Consider the following 25,921-nt stretch of genomic DNA (forward strand, 5'->3'; position numbering starts at 1 on the left):
CCCCCTGCTGTAGTAACAGGGCATCAAATTCTGAGTGAACAGCATCTCTCAGTTTGCAGACATTTAGAGTTTAATTATATAACAAGATCTGAAAAGCAAATGCATAACACAAGGGGTCCCACTGCCAAGCCATGAGAAACACAAGGAGGTATCTGCTACTTTAACTGCATGTGATTTATCTGTTAATTTGCTACATACCTCACTATCTGTCTTTAGTCCTTTATGCTTGTATACAATTACAGCATGGTAAATATTGTAAAAGGCCTTGACCAGACCTACTTATGCTAGGTGAACTGTAAGACTGCAGTACATAGACATGATCTGCACTTTAATAAAACCATACTGTTGTGGGTCTACAGTAATAAGATTCTTTATATCAGAACTTGTGAATTCACATATAATGTGTTCCACGAATTTTCAAATTAAACTTGTTAGTTTGATATGTCTATAGTTCATGGGATCTGAGTTGGATCCCCTTTATCAATGGTCATGATGATAGACATTTTCCACATGTTGTAAAAACTGCAAGAAAGAACTAGTCAAACTATAGTCTTCACTGTATAATATGTTAAACCTACTGTAATGGAGGCCTATGGGTTATATGCAAATGACCGACTGAGAACACACACTGTTTCAGATACATGGCTTATGAATGCACTCAAATTACTCAGCACCTTGGGAGAAAGTGCTGGAGAGGCACTCAAGTTATTTAGAAGGAGGTTTTCCATCTGGCTGATTCTGGCATCTATCCTCCTGTCAATTACCTCCCCAACAATGTCTGCCATCTACTGATGGATGAAAATGGTGTCACTGGCATTGCTACTGGCTGATACAACATTCCCAGCATCCAGTGCAGGACTACCTGCAGTGGGTGTTTCAGTCAGAGGAGGAGGCATGGAGGTGACTGTATCAAGCCAGGAGACAGTCGTTGTCTGTGCTTCTGGTGGTGGTGGTGGTGATGGTACTGCAGCAGCCACCAATGGGGAGCCAACAGGACGTACGCAGGTCTCAATGCCGCCACATATGACAGTAAAATAAATAGAAAGAAACAAAATTCTAAACAAAATAAATGCTTGTAATACAAAGGATAGAAGCAAAGGCAGATGAGAGCGAGAGGTACAAATACAGTGAATACGTACTTGTAGTATGATTAGGGTACACCTAGTATACTTGGATGAACAGCAGACATTGTTCTCAGATTAACAACGCTGCTAGTATTGGCAAGTAAGAGGGGCACCTACATTCTGAAAGTCTAAAGAATAACTTAATGAGTTGCTTGGACAAACAAAGTGGAATCTGCACTCTAGACAAATGTTCATATACAAAGAAAAAATACTGCACAGACATGTAATCCCACCAGGCTACTATAACCAAAGGAAACGTATATCAACAAAGCATGTCCATGATTTCAATATCCACCCACCAAAAAAATGTTATCCATACATATTTCCCATATTTAATCTCGTAGTTCCTATAATGAGATAGATAGCTCAACTTAAAATGTATCAGAACACACATGGGAGGGAGATAATTGAACCCAAAAGTATCAGTAGAATGCAGGAGAACAGCCTTAACACCTTAAGCCATTTGTTAAAGCCCTCAACAAAATGCATGTGTGTGCATTGCACGTGAGCGCTCTCACACACACACACACACACACACACACACACACACACACACACACACACACACACACACACACACACACACACATGCATAGATGCACATTCACACCTACGCCATACACACACACACACACACACACACACACACACACACACACACACACACACACACACACACACGCGCACACACACATGCACACCTACGCCGCATAACTCTTAACTGTCCAGATATTTGCAGAATGTTCAGATTTCTGCCTTATTTTGTTTATTTATTTTTTTTGGTCTGTTAACTAATAAAATGTGTGGCTTTCTCTCATAAAACTGAGGACTGAAGTAATTAAATAATGCCCTACTTTTGAGTTTCAGACTTCATAACTTTCAGAAAATGCATGTTAATACAATTCATGTTACTCTAGCAACTTTCTAAAGTTCTAAAACCAATATTTCAAATATGTCCCTATTTTTGGGCCTTTGTCCAGATTTCTTGCTCTAAGAGGTTGAGAGATGTGACACACACACACACACACACACACACACACACACACACACACACACACACACACACACACACACACACACACAAACACACTCATAACATTCAACAGTCATATCACAGAAGTGACAGAGATTTCTGAAAGGTATACTGTATGAAACTGAGTCTGTACTACTTTTAATAATAAAAGCTATACATTTTGAAGCAAGTATTCTGTCCCCATTGCTCTCTTAGGTGGCCCAGTTTCCTCCAGGGCAGCTGCCTATTGACTGCAATTTCTGCTATGGGGAGAAACACAGCAGTATGTGACATCTGTGGATAGCATGCACTGACAGATTGCATGTGTAAGTGACATAAATTCTATTTACTGTACAAAGCTGGTGCCTCAGGTTTAACTTATTCCTCCTGTCAGCCAAGGAGGTCAGGATGTCATGGGGTCATGTCACTATAATGATGCAGACACAGATAACCCCCATGTGTGGGATGCAAGAGGCACAGGTGACAGTCTGGGCAAAACAATTCCAAGCTTCAGTCTTATACTGTGGTCCTTGATAGCCCTCTTGCATGAGCATTTGGCTATAATCCTGATGTTAGAGATGGAGAGAGATGTTTGTCTCCTCCTGGTACCACCTGTATGCCCTAAAAGGAGTGCTACTGATTCCTTCTCCAGCCATGATGCCTCACCTTAAAGAATCAAAGGGAAAATGGCAGAATGTTGGCTAACAAAGTAGTTTTCCCATGTATCATGTGTCACACAGCAGAGGACAACAATGGGCACCTCATTTGCATGGCAGATGATGTGATAGGATAATATAAGTACTATTTTATTATGCTGTAAATTGGCACCTTAAGGTGTGAAACATGTCAGTCCTACAGTATATCCGTGTTTATGCTGTTATTAAATCAGGCACTACAGATACTCCATTTCTATGAGGTGGAGTTGCAGGTTTATTTTACATGACTGACTTTTTAAAAAATTCAAATTTAATATGTTTGAGACAATATGATCGAGTGTTTAAAAAGATGAACAAGTTATACTGACAGTGCAGTACAGTGGGGATCTGGGAATGTCCCCTTTTCCTCACTGTACTGCGATCTCAGAACTGGCATATATAGTTAGCAGGGGGTGTGGGGGTGCACGGGTGTTTGCCCCCTACATAAATTTTGTTTGTGCTATTTTGTGGATGGTTGAGTTTTTAAACTGTATCAACCATTTATACAAGCAAGAGACTGAGGCGAATGTAGGGATTGTTAGGTAATAGTTATAAACAATTTTAAGCAAAACAACTGCATCCCTAAAGTGCTCTACACTCTCATGCTGCAATCAGTGCATCAAAGTAAAGTCTGGTTAGAAATGGTCAGTCCAGTAGCAGCATGTGTGTAGGAAATGCATAACAGGACAGCCCAGACAAATACAGCAACAGGTCCTGCTTTTCAGCACAAATTAAAAGTTACATATAAATGTCAGTCTGGTAAATTAAACTGGGACAAGTAAAATATCGAAAACACCAGCGGTTTCCTAGTCTCATTAGAAGAAAGTGAGTAAAACACAAGCACCATACATAGTGTTAATAGATTAGCAGTAAATGCCCTACAAAAGGGCTCATGAGGGACTGGGTTAACGACACTGGGACTAGAAACAAGATCAAATCTGGACAGAAATGGTCAATCCAGCAGAGTTGTGTATCAAGGAAATATAGCATACAGCAGCCTTGCACAATAAAGATGCAGGCCCTGCTATGTAGCATGTTTAAAAAGGTACACTAATAAGCCGTAGCCAACCAAAAAATGTAAATGAACAGTGCCTTGAATGAACAAAACTCAAGCACAATCATCAAGGTTTAAAACTAGACTCAAACAGCATCTGTTCCTAAACTGGCTATGTCATTGCATTAAACCTGACTAACTATCTGATAGAATGTGTAAAAACTATTAATCAGCTTACTGTTTAAATTACCGCTGACTTTCATCAGGGATTAACTCTAACCTGTGGAACAGGTTTATTCTTGTTTGCTTATGTAGTCTTTGTACTCTTGTTTGCTAATATACTCTTTGTCAAATCTATATTTGTAACATGTTTTATCGTTTCTGTGTATCTTGGAGCTTTTCTCCCCGGGCCTCTGCTCAAAATGGATATGCATCCAGTTGGACTAACCCAGTTAACAAATGTAAAATAAATAATAAAATAAATAAAATAAAGGTTATCAGATTAGGAAAAATGCACATATGGATTGTCTAACAGTTTTTCACTTAATAAGGCCATTAGATGTGACAACACCTGGACTAAATATATTCACTGTACAACACGGGGTGCATTTGATCTCTTTCAGATGCTAAGAAACAAGTACAAAATGTATGTCAGGGATTACAAGAATAAATTCTTGAATTATCAAATGCAATTAGCTTAAACTCCCAGTACTATGGTAAAACAATAAATGTCCCTTTCCATCCAGAAAATAACCATAACCACAACCCCTTCTTATATGACTAAAATAAATAATTATACTGCTAAGAAATGAAGCCTGTATAAAATATTGTTGGTACAACTCCCTCCAGTACCTAGGGACTTAATTCTAAATCAGTTTTTCAATTTAAGTCGAATGAGCTGAGCATAATTACAGTTGGAAATATACTCCTGAAAGACAGAATTGTATGGTCTCATGGTCTTAACCCTGACCCCCCCCCAACAATTCTTAAATCTTGTGTTTCACTCACTAGTTATTCCTGTTACCATCTTGTCCAAAAGAAGCGATAGAGAGAATGTATCCTGTGTCCTCTGGAAAGAAGCTTACATTTCCCCTTCACAATGAGGCAAAAATGATTAGACCAATAGTAATTTTGGACACTGTAGCTGATATCCTCGAAAAAAAATGGATGTGATCAATTAGCTGTCAAACAGGAAAGCACTATCCTCAAAACATCACAGCACATATTCTGCAAAGGTTCTCTGTCAGTCCTGGTCTAGTGATGTCGACTGAATGTATCCAAAAATAACTTAATAAAGAGTAGTGTTATGGGCCTTCCAGTACCTACTCAAGGCTTTAGATGCTATAAGCCGAACTGTAAACAGTCTTTCTAGCCTCATCACTCTAAGGAAGTCCCTGTGTTGGTTTATCAGCTCCCTCACAGTTAGGAAAGTTCAATTCAGATGAGGCACTCTCATCAGCTTTCATTAGCTATACTGGGGGCAACAGGAGTCCATAGTGCATCCCAGATGGATTAGTCTGTATATAAGTACTCTGTATGATCATTGGAACAGTCTATCTGTCCACCAATGTGCACATGAAACTATTTTTGCTTTGCTGTCCAAAACATTGTGAACTTGCAGACAACCATTTGCAAACCAGGCTCCTAGCACTCAAGATGGTTCACATCTCAATCACAATGCTAGCAAAAGTAAATCCATCACATTCTCCTGTTATGCAGCCAAGCAATGTTTATGGATGATATAATTTTGTATGCAATCAAATTAAAGTATCTTGATGTAACTGCTCGTAGCACTCTATGTTTTGAAGATCAAATCTGGAAATGCAATCAGTTACTAAGTAGCCTCTACCACATCAAGCTATTTTTTGTTCAGACTTCCCAAGCTAAACTTGTGACCTCTATCATGTATTTCAGAATATTTTCTATCAATATTTTCTTCAGTGATCTGTATAATCTCTTATGGAGGCTTGGACAAATTTACCATAAATAAGCTAAACTCATACTGTTCTCAGCAGGCAAGGTGCATCACCATGATCTCCTCTTATCACTATGATGTCTTAGACACAAACTGAATTGCTGCTTATTAATTACTATCTTTCAGTTTCTGCATCAAGGATTGTACTACACATGGACCTTCATAGAATGGTATTTGCTCACACTTGATCTCAGTTCAAATAACAACTGTCTTATAAAAAAAAAAAAACTCAGAACCCTGTTTAGAAATTTCACAGACCTGATTTCATAGGACTGCCTCACATTAAAAAGAAACACTCATGGAATTGTTACAATGATCTAGTTGACTCGATCTGTAAATAAAATACCTTGCATCGCATGCATTTACAGAACTATCAGCTTCTGCTGGAGCTGTCCACATATTTGGATATATCATGGATGCAGTGTCAAACTGTGGGCACCTTCTAATTTACCACTTTCTCAATAATGCAAAGATGATCCTTGAGCAGTTTACAGATTTCCTTGTTTCTTCTGTTTTGTGAGGCAAAAATGGTTAATTCTGGATGATAGCAATACTAGCATTGATTAGGAAGTTGTGTCTCTAGTAAAATAACTCCTTTGGAGCATGGAGGGAAATGAACATCTTTAGACTGACAACTCTGCTTCCATATGGACAGACTTACCATATCCTCAGTGTCCTAACTGGGTGTCAAGATCACTGACTTGGTGGTGGAAAAGGCTATGCAATCCAGTCACAGGCGTTTTCTTTATGGTTGAAATACAGGGGAAGTTGCTTCATGACCAAGGTGTAGGGAGTTATAACAATCTGACCTGTATCTCTCCCCAAATTATTAATTCCTGATTTTATATCAGCATTTACAGGAATTCAGTGCTGAGGGCAGTGATGAGAAACTTGAAGTGTACAATAAGCAGACAATACAATAATAATAACTGCTTCTGCTGAGCTGAGTCTCATATGCCCTGTCCATATTATGCCATGTGAGACATGCTACAATCTTGAGCTCCTTCAGTGAAGCAGAAGAGTATGACATTTTGATGGCAGATGTCATCTCACTGGCCTTCATACTTCTGTTAGATAGGCAAGTTTCAATTTTTTTCCTAAGATCTCCATGATCTAGTCTTCATACTTGTCCCGTGCAATATCCATAGCAGCAAACCAACTGCCAGCAATCTGCCAGGAGGTGAGCAGACATAGCAGATAACCTGTCTTGCTGCTCCAAAGACGTTTTCTGTTTTTCAGCATGTCAGTTAAGTGCTTGCTACTTTACTGACAAGCTTGCCTTTATAACATCCCAGTGATGTTCTGTGATCCTGCTGATAAACTAATGTCTTAGATTTTGTCAGAGTTTTCTAGTCCTGGTTGTCATGACATTGTTGATTTAGTTTCCAAAATGCATTTAGCAAATTGTGAATTGTATCCGTGTCTAACTAATCTAATCACATAATGCTTCTATTTACTTGGTCTGTTTTTTCAGCAAATAAAATTATCTTTGAAGACAGAGATGGTAACATAAAGGAGTAAATTCCTGCCCGTGACCCAGGTGACCAAAGTTCAACTCTCAGCTTGAACACCTGTTAGGGCAGAGTGGTTAGAAGAAAAGAATGACGAGGCTTAATTCTCCCAGCCCTCTTTGGGAGAGGGGAGGGGCATGTGCTCTTGGGCACATTTTCTGTGGTGGAATCCCTGGTGAAGAAGAAGCATCACACAGAGGTGCTTGTCCACAAAGAAGCAGAGAGAATAACTGGTCACATCACATGGAGGTGTGGCATGGATTGCAGAGCCCCACTGCATGCCAACCTCTTGGATACTAATGAGCATGTGAAATAAGTTATTAATTAAAAAGAATCCCCTTAATTAAGTTCACTAGGAATAGCATGATTGTCAGTATGTGTGACCCTTGCCCACCCTGGTAGTGAATGAGCTTTTGATCTCTAACTGGGAGAGTGAATGGGTCAGTATGAGGTAAGATCAATGGTCAAAGGAGGACATTAACAAAACAAAATGATTACCCTGTCCTCACTTAGGGAGGCAGTTACTCGTATAAAACTAAACATGAGCTTAGAATGTCAGTCTAAATCCTGATGATCTGAACAATTATCGACTTACAGTAAGCTAGTTGACTAATACTGAGGTTTAAAGAAGGTTGCATAAAGACTACTGGATTCATATCTGGGTAGAAATAAAAACTATGGTCATCTGAAGTATGATTTTTGGTCCAGATATAGTACAGGAACCACCAACTCTGAGGTTTTTACTGATTGACTACTGGCAAGAGATAAACCGTAATGTTATTCTTTTTAGTTCTCTCTTTGGCATTTGACAAAGTTAATCCATGTGATCCTGTTAGATTACTGGGGTACTAGTATGATATAACAAACATTGACTTGGAATGGTTTGTATCCTACTTTCAAAAGTACACAGAGATGTTGAATGTGTTAATTCCTCATCTGACTGTTGTCTGAACTGTGGTATGCCACAAGGTTCGATTTTGGGTCCACTGCCATTTGCCATTTATAACCTTTTATTAAGTGGCATTGTTTGAGGTAGAGGTTAAAAAGTCCATTAACATGCCAATTACATGCATCTGTACTTGTTCTTCCTTTAACAATGTATGTTAGTTTTAAACAGACCAACTAGCAATTTGGAATGAATCCACAGCTGCATGACTGATAACTGATTTAAGTTCAATGCTTCCAGTATGGTTGTCATGGAGATTCATTTCACTTTCCATAACTCATGTGTTACCATGTTGTCCAGTAACATTATTTACATTGGTGAAAAACTCAAATTCATGTCAAAGGTGTCATCTAGGATGACTGCATTTCAGAATACTGCTTCCTGTAACATTGTGTCCATCCACCTCGAGAGCCCCTTGCCATCTCCTTCTACTGAACTATGTTGGGCAGTGCTTAACTGCTGCTTCATAACAATGTTGGGCAGTGCTTAACTGCTGCTCCATAACTATGTTGGGCTGTGCTTAACTGCTGCTTCATAACTATGTTGGGCAGTGCTTAACTGCTGCTCCATAACTATGTTGGGCAGTGCTTAACTGCTGCTTCATAACTATGTTGGGCAGTGCTTAACTGCTACTCCATAAAACACTGGTTTCACTTTGAATCATTGATTCTTTAGAGGGTGTGTGTTACCAACAAACTAAGCTTTACAAGCTCTTCCTGCCTGCAAGAAGAAAATACATTGTCTCAAACTCCTGCAACAGATTCACTCATTTCTCACAGATCACAGTCCCAATCATATACTTAATTGCGATTCTCAACAACTTGTCAATTTCTTAGAATTAACTTCTTCACAGCATGGTTTCCTCCAAAACTGTGTCTATCATAAAAGAACACACTCAGCCTCATTTTGTAAAATTATTCTCTAAAGTCTCTACAAAATTTGTATTCTGTCAAGTGGTGCAAAATGTTTAGGTTTGTTTGTTTGTAGCACTGATCTACCTAGATAATTTTAAGGTGCTACCCTAGGTTTACAAACAAGAGCAGAGTAAAATCAAGTCAATATTATACAAAAATAAAATATAAACTGTGCAATAAAGGGGCAGTACAGTGGTTCACTGGGTAGTGTTGTTGCCTCACACCAAGAGGTTCTCCTGTTCAATTCTCAACTGGGTTGCCTTCTGTGTGGAGTCTGCATGTCCTCTTTGTGTTTGCATTGGTTTCATTTGTGTGCTGCAGTTTCCTCCCACATTGCAAAGACATGAAGTAGGTGGATTAGACACTGTAGATTGTCCGTAGGTGTAAATGTGACTGTGTGTATGTGGTACAGAAGAACAGCCATGGTAGAGTTAGCCACCCTGTTGTGTGCATCTTGGCTCAAGATGACAGCAACTGTTAAAATAGACACCCCAAACCCATGTGTGAAAATAAGGAAAGTCACTGTGGATGGATGTACACATAAACAGAAATGTATACAGCTATTTGCTATTACTCTTTGACACTGTTGGCCAACTCCTAAGTGTGTGGGATTCTTGCATGTTGAAAACTATACCATTCATTAATCTTTTTGGACAAAGAAGTCCTTCACAGTCTCCTGTAATTCATGTTCATTTCCTTTAGAAAGCCAACTTCTGGCCTAGTGGACATCCTTTCTATTTTGGAAAGAGGGCTACAAAACTGCTTCTTTAAGAAATCATTCTTAACATACATTGTGCAGATCCTGTGACTCCTAAGCATTTTAAACGTCTTTCTGCACCATTAAAAAGCATCTATATTATAAACTCAAAAGCTCTAAATGCAAACACATGTACATCGACACATAAAGAGCGATATACAATAACAGCAAAATGTATTCAGTGAAATTCAAAACAATGAACGTGTTTGTTTAACCAACAGTGCCATGCAGGTATACTGACATTAATTAACCCCCACTACTCAAAAATACCAACTCCGAGATTGCACTACAGTGGAGAAGAGGATATATTTCCTTATCCCCAGGATCACGCTACTGGCTAAACAAATCCGTTCGGTGTTTTCACTTTTGCTGAATACGTGTTTTGCTGTTATTGTATATCACTCTTTATGTGTCGATGTACATGTGTTCGCTGTTTAGATCTTTCAAGTTTATAATATAGACCCATTAAAAATTGTGATATTTTAAAAATAATCACATTTACTGTTCAGTTAGTAATGGTGGTAATTTAATATCAAATAAATCACATTTACTTTTTATCTATTTATGGACTACTGTAAACAAAATTTAATAGTGGTTTACAATTCTGTAAAACTGAATTTCATTTCATACACTTTATAAAGGTATGCCCTTAAAGCAACTTTTAGGCAAAAGGTGGGCTTTCTCAGTGAGACAGTCATCAAACAAAGGATAGTAGAAAAAGTGCAGTTTGCACATATCATTGATAAGGGATGCAGTTACATCAGGAAGCATTTATGGACGGACAGTTTCCAAGAATTATATATAAGCAAGATACAGCATTCATCAGCTCAGGTATAATGCTAAAATGATAAAGGAAGTTTTCCGGTAATGTTTCAGTTCACCATAAGCATACATTTTTAAGATGTTACTTTTAAGAAATACTTCATATTCTAAAGAGACTGAGCAAAAGATTTTAGTTATAAAAACAGTTTGGAGAATATTTTCCTATCACAAAATAACAACATTTATCATAATTTATTTAAAATGCTCTAAGTATGCTATTACTCATATCAGGATTGTTGCTAAAAGATGAATTGATAACCATCATAAAATCAAATATGCTAGTTAACGTGAGAAGCTAAATAGTGTTCTGTGTAAAAATGATAGTTCCCATACTTTCATTATTCTGCCATTAGAGCAAAATGTATGCAAGCCTGTAAATTACAACATTCCCCACTGCAGGTAATTGACATTAGTTGAGCTTTGACAGTTATTCAGCTTTCTAAGTCCCCATATTCTAAATCCCACAGTTTAATTTCTCCAAGTCTTTTGGGTTTCTAATGCCATGACAGGAATGGACCCCATTCCTAAGTTAGTGTATAGTTAAAGTTCATAAAATTAATATTGTTTCTCTCTTTGATGTTAGCCAAAAGTCTTCCTCACAGCACTCTCAGTGTGCCCAGTGAAATTACATGTATCGATACCATATCTAAATACGACTGTAAATATTTTTGTGACACCCATTTCTCCTAGTACTATTGGAACTGTCTGGGTATCATTCTTCCACATTGCACTCATCTTTGCCTGCAAATCCTGAAATTTTATAACTTTATACCTCTTTGTATGCAAGACACAGTAATTAATGGGTGTAGCAATTTCAACGATCATTGCTAATTTTGTCTTCTTTTCGTGGACTTCTGTATCTGGTTTGCTTGCATCTATTTTTTGAACTGTTGGTAATGGGTGATTTCATGTGATATAAACTTCACCATTCTCTATAATGCTTTGTGGATCATGTTTCCAATGCTCCTTAGCTACTTCAATATTGTAATGTTTGCACAGTCCTCATTGTAACAGTCTTGCCACATTATTATGCCTTTCAGTATATAGACCCTCTGCTATTAGTGTATCACACCCAGCACAAAATGTGTGACTATTTCCAGTTCTGTTTTACAGAACCTGCATTTGCTTGTTTCTCCCACATATTCAATGGACTTTGTAAACCAACATGTATATAGTCCACTATCCTGAGCCGCCAAAATCAGACTTTCATCTTTTGGTTTAAATTCATCTCTCATTATCTATTCCTTCATCAGATCCTGATTGACATGAGCATGTTCCAGGAGTTTTCTGTACTTGTAACTATATGTATGCTTTTTTTACATTTCTTGCCTTCTCATCTGATCCTTCTCCTCATATTCTTTTTTTTTTTTGGCATGTTCACCTGCTGCCTGATTTTTGTCTACTGCTGCTTTGATTTCCATTCCTAATAGACACCAATATGCTTCTGCTAAACTAAGCAGGGAAGTCATCTTAGACTAAAAGCCTTATCTCTCTGCTTGGTCTCCTACAGACTACTGAGAGGTGGCCTCTGCCTGCTTTGAGGAAACATTTTGCAATCCACAAAACAAACATCACCAGGATTATAAGATCCAAAGAGCTAAATTTTGCTTGCAACATAAATAGGACACGTTGGACAGACAGACGTATTTCTCAGAAAATTTCCATTCTCTAGAATAGGCTCCCCATCCATGTGAAATAATGTCCTCCATAATCCTATTTAAGCTTAATTTGGACCATTGGATGTGAAATCTGAAATTCACTCCTGATTTGGTGCCTATGTCTCTGATCGACAGAGGCAGTCAGTAAATCATTTCCTAATCGAAAATCACCCCACATCAATATCTAAAACATAAAACTTGTGGGTCACATTTGAGTTGCACAAGGCTCTAGTGGCTGTAAACCTAGTATATAACAATGAACTTATTAACCTATGGAAGAAGGAATAAAAAACAAAATGCCAATAGAAAACCAAAGCAGATATGAGGAACTCTACACAGGAAACAATTAGAAGTCAGAGCTGAACCACAGACCCCATAACTGTGAGACACAAATCATTCTTTGTACTAACACTTTTTCTCAGTATCTTCACTGTATTTGTAGAGTTGGAAATTTCTCATTCACAATAAATTACACCTTGAAAAAATAGAATCTGACTTGAATTAATACAGAGAAAAATCACCACTTGAATTTAATCATTGTTTACTAATGCAAATGAAAAACAGTTCAAACATGTGGATGACAACTGTAAAAAATGAGAGAATGAACATGATGACAGGGTGAATTTATTAAGGGCATTATGAGCAATCACTTCTTTTTCCAAAGATTAAAAAGGAAAAATGGAGTGTAGGCAAAGACTATGTTGTCCTGATTTCTTCTCCTCTTGTAGGGAAGAGTGAATAACAGTTGTGGCCATTAGGTAGGGCTAGAGTCAGAGAGGAGCAGAGGCCTTTTGTCCTCAGGCCCTAGTTAGGTGGGACTTTGGTAGGAAAGGGAGAGCCACGTCTGGAGAAACTATAATCAGGGGAACAGGCTACTCGTGCCTCTTTCTCACAAGACACAGTGAAGTAACCAGAAATAGGGCAATTATTCACCTCATCGATAGACCTATTAACTGTGATCTCAGGACAATTGCTGCTGAGGTCTAATTTATACAGTACAAGGTGGCTCAAGCAAGGAGGGTTTATGTAATGTGGGAATAGGCTGCAAGAGTAAGGAGAGGGCTGTGCCTTGAAATATTTGTGTGTGTGTGTGTGTGTGTGTGTGTGTGTGTGTGTGTGTGTGTGTGTGTGTGTGTGTGTGTGTGTGTGTGTGTACATATATAGACAGATAGATATAGACTGATTAATAGATATGAGTATATAATGAATTACCTCTGATGGCTTTGATTGATGGAAAATGCATCAACAACCTCATTAGTGATAACCATTATCACAATAAAGCAATCACAAATGTAAATCAGTGTGTTACATTTGCAGTCACAAACAAGCATTAGATAATTTGCTTTTATATGAGGGGCTTCTCCCTCCATTCACCTTGAAGTGAGGAGTCTCTCCCCACCCACCCTAGACCTGAAATAAGCTAACTTCAGGGTTGTTTAAATACAGGAAAAGTAAAAATGTCCTGAAGTAATTTGCAATCAGTTTCTTGAAATGCATCTTTAACACAATTTGACTAAATTAACCACTGACAATTTTTCTTACATCTTCATGATGTGATAAATGTGTTCACTGATCAAACCTATAACACCCTTATGCACACAGACACACACACACATATATATATATATATATATATATATATATATATATATATATATATATAAAATAAAGTAGAAATTGTAGTGGCCTGTTAACAATTAATACACTTGGTTTAGTTACATAAAGGTACTGCATAACTTGCTGCTTCTATCTTAGAAATGAAAATAACTTGAATAAAGCAGATTTTTGGTGTTCAAAAAAAAGAGAGAAAGGATGTTAAAAAGGGAGTGTATCTTAAAACGGGTCTTTCAGTGACAGAAGAGTTGGTGGGGGGATTTAATAAAGCCTACGTTTTTTTTTTCTGTGTGGGCATCACAACGTGCTGCTTACATGGACATGAACATTTTTACATTCAGTAAGTGCTGCTGAGCGGCACGCATGCACGTTCCAACATAGAGTCTTCTGTGGCATGCAAATCACCTCATAAGCAGGTGACTCTCATGCAATTTATTTCTGTCTCATGCAAATGAGGCAGGTGGAGCGATCCAATAACCAGATAGGCATCTCTTTAGACCTCGTGTCAGTGTCCATAGTGCATGCAAAAAAATTCCGTGTACAGGAGTGTAGACTGGTTGTAAAAACATAGATATATGGACAGAAATTACATACCACATACACATATGAGTGAAACTATTATCATGGATGTCAGAAAAACTAAAGGAAATAAGTTAAATTATTTTTTTCTTTTTAATAATCTGGGCATGTTTGCATGGCGCACCTTAGTGCACAAACATGCTTTATAGAAAAAAAAAAAAATTTGGAAAACAAATTAATATTATGTGACAGAAATGTATTAAAGGACCTTGCATGGTGTCCCTACAATGGTGCATTGATGCGGTTGCTAACGTGGTAGGGTTACGAAGCATGTAGTTTCCAGGCTTTGAGCACAGATACCTATGCAAATGGGATGGAGTTACCGAAGAGCAGAAAGGAGTAATTGTGTCTACATATCCCCTTTGTGTAGGCTTAGACCAATGTTGCTGTTTACACAGGCTGTAGCTGGCATCAGGGGAGTGTGTCCACTAACCTCTAAGCTCATTTCAGCTTAGGTGTGCCTGTTTGCACTATGTGCCACCTGGCTGAGAGTATCCTTTCAGGAGGTGTGTCTACTAACTTCTAAACTCTGTTTACCTTCAGTTCATGTGTTTGAGTGTTGCATGCTGAGAGTGTCTGAAAACCAAATGTATTCAATTAGCTTTGACCCTTGTTTAAGCTAAAATAGGGCCACTAAATGATGTTAATTATATACTAGGCAGGTGGAATACATAATTAACCAATCACACATTCTGGACCTACAGCAGAGCTCTATAAAGTATACATACACTCTACATTCTGATTTTTCCTCAGTACTCTGGACCATTGGAGTACAGACTTGGGAAATTTAACCAAGATAATGCTAGGGGCTGCTGCAGGTCTGCTACATCTGAATGTGCTAGATCCTGAAGTCAGTGCTGTTGCTTCTGCTGACAATAGGTCTAGCCAGAGAAATAGAAGAGTGTTCAGACCCAGGGTAACCTTCCAGGAGCTACATGAGCTGGAGATTGTAGAATACTACAGGGTGGACAGGGACATACTACAAGAACTCACTGACCTCTGCTGTCCTCAGCTCAGACTCAGAGCCAGCACTGGGGTAAATCATCTCAGTGGAAACAAAGGTATGTGTATACCTTAAAATACTAGCTACAGGTACTTTCCAAAGACCAACTGGGGATACGATGGTGATCTCACAGGTATCAGCATCCAGCGTACTCCACCAGTTCCTGGATGCCATGCTTATTTATTTTTCCCTCACTGCAGAGGTGAGGAACAGAAATATGCAACACATCTACTGTGTAGCACACTACCCTGAGGAATTGGGAGCCATAGATTGCACTCATGTACACATCAAAGAACCACCCAGTGAGAATGGTAAAATCTACATCAACCACAAGGGGTATCACTCCATCAACTGCCACGTTGTGTGCAATGCCCAGGGAATTATCATGAATGCGTGTGCTGGCAGCCCTGGCAGTTATCACGACTCCCATATCTGGCATGCACCACAGCTGTATCAAATGTTTGATAGGGGGGACATCCCACATGGCCATTTACTGGTGGATGCTAGCTATACACTGGAACTGTGGATGATGACACCCATCAGAAATGCACACCCACCCACAGAAGAATGCCATAATGAGGCACACGCACAAACTAGGAACATCATAGAGTATGTGTATTTGAGCTTCTTAAGTCTTATTTCCAGTGTCTCAATATATCTGATGGAGCCCTGCAGTGCTCTCCATCCACATGTGTACATATGTTCACAGTATGTGCTATGCTACACAATATGATCCTGTGGAAACATCTGCAGCAGAATCAGCAAAGGGAAGGGATACACAGCTCCCCAGCAGTGTCTAGGTCACCACAACCACAGTCACAGAAGGACTGGGATGAGGATCTCCCTGATGATGTCCCTGTAAGCAGATGTAGGTGTGCCCAGTACGCCATGGCATTGGCTAAGAGACAATTCATAGCACATTCACTGACAACATAGGGCCCAAGGACTGACACCTTACTCCTACTCACATACATATATTAAAATAGCTGATGCCAGGTGACTCACACAACCTATACCAGTCCATGTATTGACTGTAAACTGCTTGCATCAGATAGAGTCAGCCCTGAGCTACAGTTCTGTGAATTGCTGCATTCGCAAGGTAAGGCTCTAATCTACACACTACTTATAAGGATTACTATAATATAGTAATGTATGTATGGATCTGCTGCATTTATACAAGGAAATATAGCGAACTATTTGGACAGAAGTAACATCCACATGGGAATACAGATACCAATCCACTAAACTTCTTGTAATTGGAGCTTTTCTCCCCGGGCCTCTACTGAAAACGGATATTTGTCCAGTTAGACTAGCCCGGTCAACAAATGTAAAATAAATAAATAAATTAATATTCACTAGGCCTCATGATTGGAATATTCACTACATCAGTCAAGGGAGATGTTACGCAGTGGGGTTATATGATATCTGGACTACTGTATAGCTCAGCAGAACACATGATGTTGTTCCCCATTGTCCAACACAGCCGTTTCCCATATAACTGTTTTAACAGTAAGTCATCAATAGTATATCAGCAGTCCAGTCAATTTCAGGGCAGTAACATAGAAATCGATCACACATTGTATGTCTTACTTAATGCAGGAATAACAACGTACATATGTATGCTGTTGACTGTGTGATGAATGTCTCCTATCTGGCTGGTAGCTTGTGTGGCTCAGTGAACTATGGAACTTAGCATGAGTGATAATGTTGATAGTTTAAATCTGGAAGTATCCATATCTTTTGCCCATGATGTATTATTATGTCTTGGTTTTCACAGACTGGCAGTCTGTGTATTGTGTAACATTATGAACCTCTGTCCCATATTAATTAAATTAGACAGCTGAAGAATGCCATGGAAATTTTGAGTGAAGTGCAGTACTGCAGAAACAGGGACAGATGTCATTGTCTGTAAAATCACAGACTGGAGAACAAGTAGGTGGGGGCTGGAGTCAGTTTATAAGTACTGACAGTCCCACTGAGTATGTTCATACACTTAGTCAAACTGAGCCCAATTCTGTTGCCCCTTCATCACAGTGACCTGTTATGTATAGATATGTCAATACACACACACACACACACACACACACACACCCACATATATATATATATATATATATGTATATATATATATATAAACATACATCTCAGTCTCTCCTCATATATCTACATAACGCATATACATATCATACACACACAGCTACATTTATACATACATCCCTGTTATATACATAAATATGTGTGTGGATGTCTGTACTGTCCTATATACCCTAATAATGGTGAGTAAAGCTGCTCTATCATGCATCTATAATGTTGCTCAAAGGATCCAAAGTAAGGGCTCAGCAGTACATAATGCACTTACTTACATACACCTGTGCCTGTTGGATGTCACCACATAGACAGCAACAGGTGAGCAAATGGTGTGATATATAATGGTAACTATAGACATATAGATAGGATAATAACAGTTATCTCAGTGTCCCACTGCTAGGATACTAGATGCAGATAACAGTATAAAGCACTATTACTCTGCAGGCAACAAATGCTGTTCAACACTTGTAGTTTGTGTAACCCACAAGTAGTTAGCCTGCAATCACATAAACATACATCAGCATGTGGTAAGTATTGTGATCTATTGTGTGTAAGACTAGATAGGTAGGGGTTCTAATTTCATGCCAGGCCACTTGATGCATGTGTTAGTGAAAAATCTCCCCTGCAAAATAGTTGGAAATCCCTCATTGACTATCAAACTGCAATGGTTATGCATTTTTGGCCATGTAAGTTGCTGCTAGCTTCCAAACTTCCCTTTTCTACATGGCCTGATGATGTCATGTACCTTAAGACTACCAGCTGCCATTGCCGTATGAGACTTAAGTTGTGGTGCATGCAGTAAGTATTGTGATTTATAGTGTGCAAGAAGAGATAGGAAAGGGTTTTAATCTCACTACAGGACATTTGATGTGCTTGTATCTCTCTGCAAAACAAGTGAGAATCCTTCATTGGTTATCAAGCTGCAATGGTTATGCATTTTTTTGCCTTAAGACTACCAGTTGCCATTTTAGTATCAGACTTAAGCAGTGGTGCATACAATACGTATTGTGATCTATAGTGTGTAAGAGTAGATAGGTAGGGGTTTTAATCTCATGCCAGGACACTTGCATGTGGGCTTGTGTATCTCCCTGCAAAACAGTTGGGAATCCCTCATTGGCTATCAAACTGCAATGGTTATGCACTTTTTGCTGCTGGCTTCTAAACTGTCCTTTTCTACAGGTTCTGATGATGTCATGTACCTAAAGACTATGAACTACCATTGCAGCTTCAGACTTAACGTTAAGTATTTTGATGTATATTGTGTAGGACTAGATAGGTAGGGGTTCTAATCTCACTTTGGGACACTTAGTGCATGTGTGTGTATCCCCCCTGGAAAGCAAGTGAGAATCCCTCATTGACTAACAAATTGCAATGGTTATGCACTTTTTGTACCTTAAGGCTACCAGTTGGCATTGCAATATGACACTTAAGCCGTGGCACATGCGATATGTATTGTGATCTATACTGTACAAGAGTAGAAAGGGGTTATAATCTCACTCCAGAACACTTGGCACTTGTGTGTCTGTGTATCCCCCTGCAAAACAACTAGGAATCCCTCATTGGCTATCAACCTGCACTGGTTATCTGCTTTTTGGCCTGTAAGTTGCTGCTGGCTTCCAAACCGCTCTCTTCTACAAGGCCTGATGATGTCAGACTACCAGCTGCAGTATAGTGTCAGACTTAAGCCATGGTGCGTGTGATAAGTATGGTCATCTATCTTGTGTAAGACTAGATAGGTAGGGGTTCTAATCTCAATCAACTCACTTGGTGTGTGTCCATATGGCATAAATATAATCATGTCAGTAACTTAGAAAGAGGTAGGGTTTTCCTGTATTTTATATGTAGTAGGTGATGTGACCCTCCAAATCCCAGACCACAACTAGACCTGCTGATGTCATCAAGCATAGTATGACCTAAACAGATAGTACTAGCAGACATGAGGTGTGTTGTGTGCATCAGGTACTGTGATCTGCAGTGTGTACCATTACATAGGTAAGTGTTCTAATCTACACATAGCCAGCTTGCACTATGCGTGTGCCATGCTGTGTCCTGTAAACAGTAACTGGAAGTGGTGTTATCCTCAATGTAGCCATGTTTGCATGTTCATAGGTTCATAGGTAGGTACAAGGCTATTGGCCCTAGGGCCAATAAAATCCCAGCCAAAAGGGTACCCTGGCTTTTGCCACCCAAGAAAATTATTTTCCTGTGCCACAGTTGAAAAGAGCTACAGAAGTTATCCCCGGGGTGAATTTCCTATTTCCTATCCAATCATCAAGATTTTTCTTGAAGAGTGCTAATGAGGAGCTTTGTTTGATATAGAAAGGTAGTTTATTCCAGAGTATGGGAAATCTCTGGGACAGGAATCTATCCCTCCGGCATGTTCTGTTTATTGTGTTGACAAGGTTTAGGTCCTTAGAGTGTGTAGCTCAGAGGGATTGGGATTTCTTTAAGTGGAGCATGTCCAACAGCTCTGGGTTTGACATAGCTTTGTATGTTAGGTAGAGATCACCTCTGAGTAGGCAATATGCAACAGAGTAAAGCTGGAGTTTTTTGAGATGGTCTGCATAGGGCATCTGTTTGAGGCCAGTAATCCTCTTTGTGAGGTATTTCTGTGGCCTTTCCAGTTGTTGTAGATGTCTTGTGAGGTACATACCAAAATGGGTGTTGTACTCTATAAAGGGTCTAATGAGTGATGAGTAGAGGGAAGCAATGACCTCTTTTTTTCTGGATGAGAAACCTTTTGTGATGAGGTGTGCCACATAGAAGGATTTCCTGACTACTGTTGTGATGTAATTATCAAAGGAGAAACTACTGTCCACCTGTGTCCCACAGGACTCTTATTACACTTTCAGTGTTAAGTATACTACCGCCTATGTTGTAGTTCATAGGTACTGATTTTTCCCAAAGGGGATGACAATGCACTTTTTGGCATTGAGCTTGAGGCCATGGCTTTGACACCAGACATCAGTCTCAGTGAGGCCCTTTTGTAGGATGTCCACATCATTAGGAGTTTCGATTATGGCTCCTAGTTTGCAGTCATCTGTGGAATTCGTTAGCGAAAGATCTTCTGTGTTAGCCTGTACTTCAGAGAAGTAGATACCAAACAGGAGAGAACCCAGGAATGAACCCTGTGGTACTCCACTTGTCACTGGTCTGAAGTCGGATTTGGAGACTGCTACTTTCATAGTGTGGGTTCTGTCAGTGAGCCAGTTGGCAACCCATCTTGTGACATAGGGATTTATACCTAGTTTAGTGAGTTTATCTATAATTCCACAGTGGGGGATGGTGTCAAAAGCCTTGGCAAGATCTAGATAAGCTGTGTGAACTACCTTACCCTCGTCTATGGCTTTGGTGACTGCTTCAAAGAAGTCTATCAGGTTTAGGAAACATGATCTGCCTTTTACAAACCCGAACTGGGTGGGGTCCAGAGTATGGAGATTACCAATGTCTTTGTTTATAAATTCCATGATGATATGTTCCATGGCCTTGCAGACCAGGCTCATCAGGTTAATAGGGCAGTAGTTCCTGGGGTCTGTAGTGGCTCCCCCTTTGTGGGGTGGGATAACCATCATGGTGCACCATTCAGTGGGCACAAAGCCTGAGGTGAGGTTATGATTGAACATGATACTTAGGTGGGGTGCCAGTTCATTCTGTAGTTCATGTAGAACGCAGCCTGGGATGTTGTCTGGTCTCATGGATGCTGTGTTCTTGGCTTTGGAGAGTGTGTTTTTTTTACCTGTGCAGCCATGATTACAGGAACTTTGCATTCTTCCGATATAGAGATGGGTCCTTTAGGGGATGAGAGGGGGACAAAGTTAGCACTGAAACTATCTTCCAGGATGTTGGCAATATCAGTTGGGTCTGTATATTTAGTGCCATTGTGCTGTAACTCAGAGCAGATCTGAGTGTTGTCATTGAAATTCTTGACATAGCTGTAGAATGCTTTGTGGTTTAGAATCAGTGGTGATTTTGTTTTCCTAACTAGCTTTGGTGGATTTTATGAGGGATCGCAGCTTCTTACTGAGGCTGACCAGGGAGCTCCTCCACTCATGGGATTTTACTCTCTTTGGCAACAGTTTCTTCCTTCTGCTGTACAGTTTGTTTATGGCAGGGGACCACCAGATTGGCTTCCTTTTTTTGGAGGATAGCGTCTTGGTTCTTTTTGGGATAGCACAATCCATGCACCAGTGTAAGTGCTTATAAAGTGCAATTGTGTAGGATTCAGTAGTCATAACTTAATTGTCCATTTGCATGGGTGTCATGAAGTTCACCACTTCTGTCTTAAGAAGCATGAAGTTGGCTTTGGAGAAATTTTTTACCGTGGGTTCCTTAATGGGGGGTGGGGGCAGGATGTGGATATCTAGGGTGATTAGCTTATGGTCGGATCGGACCAATCCAGATTGGATGTGTGGGTGTGAGAGCATTTTACATCATCTTATGTAACCATAGGATGTTTGAACTTCACTAGCATAATGGCCATACAGCTCTCACAATCCTAGACAAATTTATACTTTTATTTACAAGATCACCACATATTGCCTCAATCCAAGAAGGAGACAGGCAGAAGCCCTATGTTGAAATGACAGTTGCCCAGCTGAATGCTGTAATTAAATCAAAAGGTGTTTCAACAAAGTATTAGTTTAAGGGTGTGCACACTTATGCAACCAGCTATACATTTTTTATTTTTTCATATTTTTCCCCTAACAGATTTTTTGTTTTTCAATTGAATTGTACAGGTAATAAGTCACATTAAAGGTGGGAAAAGTTTTGAAATGATTTATTGTGGCCTTATTTTTTATATCACAAAAACTGGCATTTTAACAGGGGTGTGTAAACATTTTATACCCACTGTGTGTGTGTGTACATGGATATATATATATATATATATATATATATATATATATATATATATATATATATATATATATATATATATATATACATACACATACATATATACATATGGTTTATGGCCATTATTATATCAGCAGGCATTTGTTTATCAATACCGTCTTGCAGGATATTGATATAACTCACAGACTCTATGAGTGCTCACAGTTTGCAGGCATCAGCCAACATTGTTAGCCATAGACATTAGACAGTCAGTATTCACTTGTATCCTGGTTAAATGGATTCTAAGCAGTAGAGGGCACAGGACTGAGCTCTGTTGAACATTGTTGCTTACAAATCAGCTATTGGAAGTGGATGTCTCTATGTTGAGTATGTGTGCCATCAATGGGCCACTTAGTCACCCCTACAATTATAGTCAGATGGTCTGTCTCAGTCCAAGGAGTTGTATGCCCTGATGTCCCTCACCCAGGTCCTTGGTGACTGCCTCAGAAATGTCCAACACATTTAACAGTCATGATCCTCCCTGTCAGACATCCAAGCTATGTACAGTCAACTGTGTGTAGATCACATATATGTGTACTGTTTAGCTCCATGTTGATTGCACCTATGGGCATACAGATGTGGATACTCAGGCAAAGAGGTCTATAGTTGTGGTCAATGGATGCACCACCTCTGTGCAAGGGTATAACAGTTGCCATTGTCCAGTCAGCTGGGATGCAGCCAGTGGTTTCAATAGGATTGCAAGGTGTTCCCAATGGTGTTAGTAATCGTTGTCATATCCCATGTAAGATGCAGCCTGGGATGTTAGCATGTCCAATAGGTGCTGTGTATCCTCCATAGAGAGGCCATTTACAACCTGCTCTGTACATATGGAAGCTATGGGACAGGTTGTAGGAATGCCATGTGTCACGTGGTGGAGGCAGGGGAGTGACACTGACACAGAACCTGTGGGACTACAGGTTAGCTATGAGTAGAGACCCATTATTTGTGGCATCATTATGTATGAGTTCACTGACAATCTGGGCCTGTCCTTTGAGGTTACACATGTAATTACACTGTGTGTTGTGGTTCTGCTTTGTTTGGGAGGCTGATTTTGTCACTTACTGTGTCTACACAACATCACAACAACACTATCTGCTTGTTTTAGCTGAGGAGGGTGTGCCTCCATTTTAGGGGGGGTCCTCACCCCAACTGTCACACAGGAATGTCCACTTCTTATTGTACAGCCTGTTAATGGCAGTTGTCCACTAGGCAGGTTTGCTGTGTCATGAGGAGCCTGTGTTCCTCCTGTCGGGTACAGACGAGTTCATGCAGTTGTAATGCTGCTGGCATAATGCATGGGTGTTGAGTTCTGCATACTTGCATGTCCCATCTGAGGGGGTAGGTGTAGTCAAGCTATGTAAACCATCCCACATGAGGTAATAAATGGCTTTGTTGAAATATATTTCTGTATTGTATATGGGAGGGGGGTAGTGCTCATAGTTTTAATGGGAATGATTTGTGGTGAGATCCCACCAGGGAGGATCTCACATTGGGGGGGGGGGCTGCAGTGGTCACCTATATTGGTAAACACATGATGCAATATGTTGGTTCCCCTAGTAGGGATGTCACAGCACTGCTCCAGGGCATTGCAGTTAAGGATGTGGACTAACCTTTGGGCAAAAAAGCTGTAGCATGGTTAAGCAACCCAGCTGGTAGTCACTTAATGCCACCCCACAACATGATGTAATGATATATCTTGATAAGCACATTTACATACAAACACGCACATTGGCTGCCTGGATTTATGGAGCTGCTCCTGCAGCCAGCTATTGCTTGATTATGTGCCCTTCCAGTACTGAATGGCACCTGCAATTTCTCTGGGAAATCATAGTGTTTTACACAATTTGGATGTATATCTATCCTTAATAAGTATGCATACACCACCTGCATTACCTTACACACTGTCATTTGAGGTCTGAAGATGTGGATGGATGTGTAGTCAGACTGTGGTGCTGTCCACAGCCTTGAACTAGATGTTCTTGACTGCACACATGTCTGCATATTCCTGAGTAGAGGCACCTTCCACACGGTGGGTTTCAGTGTTGCCATACCCAGAGTGTAAAAGCATAACCATGAGGTTGTATAAAGATGGTGTTCTCATTGCCAACTTTTCCTTCAAGAGTGCATCTAAGCAGCTTTGGCTGGTACTCCAAATTTCAGGGGTGAGAGACAAAGACCATCACTGGTGAAGCATAGATGTCTGCTGAGCAAGGCATCCTAGGCAGACATGTAGTATATCCCCTTACAGTGACAACACATGCTAAGGCAATTATTGACTTCCATCAATTTCTGTGTGTATGAAGCCATCATCCTAGGTGACGGTCAACTGCAGCTGAAAGATATGCGCATACCCACGAGAGACACAGACTGGCTAAGCTCAATCATGTGTCTGCATACAGTCCGGTGACATATGTCCCTAGTCGTACACACCTGCAGGAACTATGATGTCAAGATTATCTTAACTGATATTCCTTGATTTGCAGCAATGTGTGGTGAGGCCTATTATATGTCAACCCACAGAAGGCTATCTGTGATCTTTCCCATATGTAGCCACTTGGCACAGACATCAATGTGTCTCACATTATAATCACCTATTACTAAGAGGTGTGATTTTGTGTTTTGCATTGGGTGTTTGACCAGTGAGAGAGTGGTGCATGCAGTATTATGTGTACTGTACTCTCCAGAGGCAGGATTTTCTGAGGTGTCTGTTGTTTTGCAATGTGTATGGTAAGGAGCTGCACACATGCAGGTGCGTGATGTGGGTGTATGTCGTATAGGATGTGAGTTATGTATGTTGGCATAATGCTCATTGCCACATATAATGACTGCTGTTGGAGACACTATGGCAGCAAGGTTTGAAATGCAGTCACATCTGTCACACATTGTGTTTGCGTGTCATAAGAGTAGAGGGGTGTGGACACTCCCAACATCTCATCGGCAGGTCCTGCAAAATTAGGGTCATGCTGCTACACCCTTGGGGCTGACAGCCTGATATAAAGTGTTTGTAGACACACCTTGTAGTGAAGATGTGGATGCCCATGCATGCATAGAGGACTTGTTCAACTTTGCTGATATTACATTGGCCTCACAAGTGTACAATGCCTGTGAAGCAACTAGACAGCACACTGGTTGTTGTGTGACATGATGCGGGAACACAGACATGTTTTGGGTACATAACTGTACAGTATGACATGCCTAGGACATGTGGGAGGTAGAAACCCACTGACCAAAAGTGGTCAGTTCACTGCAGTAGGCCTCACAGCCATGTCATGAAGATATCCACCAGTAATCTGTTGAAGGGCAGGATGCATGACTAGCTGTGAAATTGTCATTTAA

The sequence above is a fragment of the Protopterus annectens genome, chromosome 1.part1 (assembly GCF_019279795.1).
Source record: "Protopterus annectens isolate FY-2018-M chromosome 1.part1, PAN1.0, whole genome shotgun sequence".
Classification (NCBI taxonomy): domain Eukaryota; kingdom Metazoa; phylum Chordata; order Ceratodontiformes; family Protopteridae; genus Protopterus; species Protopterus annectens.